The sequence below is a fragment of the Benincasa hispida genome, chromosome 2 (assembly GCF_009727055.1).
Source record: "Benincasa hispida cultivar B227 chromosome 2, ASM972705v1, whole genome shotgun sequence".
Lineage (NCBI taxonomy): Eukaryota > Viridiplantae > Streptophyta > Magnoliopsida > Cucurbitales > Cucurbitaceae > Benincasa > Benincasa hispida.
In genome coordinates, this window is record NC_052350.1 from 49,238,298 (window position 1) to 49,241,100 (window position 2,803).

The following is a 2,803-nucleotide window of genomic DNA, read 5'->3' on the forward strand; positions in this document are numbered from 1 at the left end:
TTCATCATTTTGTATTATAAAGTAGACGAAGATGCGCCCATCATATTGGGACGACCATTCCTTTCAACCGATCGCGCTCAAATTGATGTGTGCAAGGGGGAGATTGTGATGAACATTAACAGGGAAAAGCTCTAGATTAAGAAGATTCCAGAAGACCGAGAAAAGAAGAAAAAGCCGTCGTGCACATAAAAAGTCTAGCTTGAACCACAAAATAAGCTGTCCCTATGTTACTATGCAACTCAAACTCATCAGGGACGCATTCCTTTTGAAATATCCTTTTTGTACCACTGCTTCATGAACTTTTATCACATGTCTTTTAATCGCTATAGTATCTTTGTCTTTATATATTCAGAAAAAAAAAGGAGAAAAATAATAATGCGATCATGCTAAACGATCGCGGTAAGCGATTTTGTTAACTCTGTTTTTTTAATATTATTTGACCCTCTCAATGTTTTCTTGCAATGATCGAGGTGATCGATTGCAGAGGTGCTACACGAAGATGCAACTATTTAATTTCGTCACCGCAATCCAAAGAAAGTAGATCACCGCAAATCAGGATTCATCAACAAATAATGCGGGCGACAACGCAAATTTGGGGGTTGTATCTTTCCTTGACTTTATTCCAAATTTCGCACGATCGCATCGCACTTTAATTTTGAAAATTTTATCACCGCATCCTCTGGCTACCGCAATCATTTAACATTGATCAATTTTGTAAGTCACCGCATGATTTCTCTTTGCCAATTATGATTTCAATGATGAAATGCATGCTTCTATTTTTTTCTTATACACTAGAGTCAACTTAATTTTAGGATAGTCACCTCATGAAATATTTCTAGAAGTTAGTGGTCTGCTAGTTTTCTTTCAAACTGACCTTTTATGAAACCTCCTAAGAATATTACATGACTTCTTTCAATCTTTTGACAATGAGGACATTGCCGCATTTTAAATTTGAGGGTGTGGTATTCATTTTTGACCTTGCTATTTTTAGCCTTATCTAAAAAAAAATTATAACGTTGCGATCGGATCTTGCTCGTAGTTGGATGTCCGCATGACACACGTGGGGGCAAGCCAAAACGAAGGTAGGAATCGTGATCAACGCATAAATAAATGACTGCAACTCCACTGCCAAATGGGCATGAGTTTAGTTTGAGAAAAAGCGCCTTGCTCATAGTTGGATGTCCGCATGACACACGTGGGGGCAAGCCAAAACGAAGGCGAGGCACTTGGATCAGTGCAAGGTCAGAGAAAAAATAAACAATAATGTCTAAAATACGCAAGGATAAAAATCATTTAAGACCCCAGTGAAAAAGTTTTTTTTGAAAAAAAACATGCGATGTCCTGGAGTCTAGTAAAGTCTTTTTTATGGTTAAACTTGCAGTCCCTAAATTTTAGAAATATTTTAAGAAGAGACCTAAATAAGAATTAAAAGAAATTTGGTATATAGGATTTGAATGAGGCATCCTTGAGAAATCTAGGAAATGAGATTGCGGTCGACTTTCTAAAGAAAATCTTTAGCTTATGCTTGAGGACAAGCATTGTTTAAATTTGGGGGTGTGATAACGGGCAAAACTGCACATTATTACAGTGCTAAGTTATTAAACAATGCAGGTTTGCATTGATAAAATATGTAAGATTGCGTCCTAAAAGCATTAAATTCATAATATTGTTGTCGCATGCGTCCATCGCATTAAAACAATTAACTTATGTATTTTTGTGCAGATTTTGTGTTGATGCAAGGTGGAAAATGCGATCCAAAGAAATCAACGGCTGAGCGCAGCAAAAGATTGTGTTACCGCAAGGCTATGCAGTGATTTGCACTCGCAAATATCTGCTCAAGAAGGTTGCTGATAACTTGTAGAAATATAAGCTATTTGTACTACCTTACCTAGATATTGCGGCCAAAAGAGATTAAATATGCGCCAATTGTATGGAAATTAGCTTAAAAATACAATAATTATGAATTATCGCAATTACATCCACTAACATCGTTAAGATGGAAGAAAAGGAGATTTCTACTCTGTTTTGTAGGAAACCAAGTCACCGTTTGCGATCAAGGCTCAAGAAGAACTTATCAATGCATTTCTGTCACATTGCGCCCATCAATCAACACTGAAAAGACGATTAACGCAATGACGGCGCAATGCGACAGTCGATCCAGAGCTGACTTTCAACCGCATGCGGTAATAAAAACAACACCGTATGCAAACACTCGATCGAAAGATGTAGCTGAGCAACACAAAAGCGGGGGATTGTGACACGTGTACAACGCAGATTTGATGGTCTGATTGCATAACAGAAGGAATAATATCCCTCAATCTTCGGAATTTCCCTAACAAGTGGGGACCACAAGGCCAAAGTCAAAGATCTTCACCTATAAATACACCATAGAATTCACAGAAAAAGAGGTTACTCGATACGGGGCTAATTGTTGCTATTATATTGAGAAAAAGGCTGAGCTGAGTGTTAAACTGAAGAAATTCGAGAAGAAGAAGAGGCAAGACCGAGAGGTGAGTCTCATTGTTCATCTGCCAGATCCCCGTTGCGAAGCTCTTTTACTCAGATCCCTGCTACCGGTTGAGCAAGCCTGAGAGGGAAGCTCATCCATCCATCCAATCCATCCAATCCGACAAGCAGATCTCTATCCAAATCGATGCCGAGACGTTTGCGCTATTTGTATCTGTTCTATCTCTTTTCATCATTGTAGTTCATCTTCTTTATCTCTGCATTCACACACCATGTATTAAATGCTAAATAGATATATTGAATGTCTTGATCGCTTTCATCACCACTTTTCTGTCTA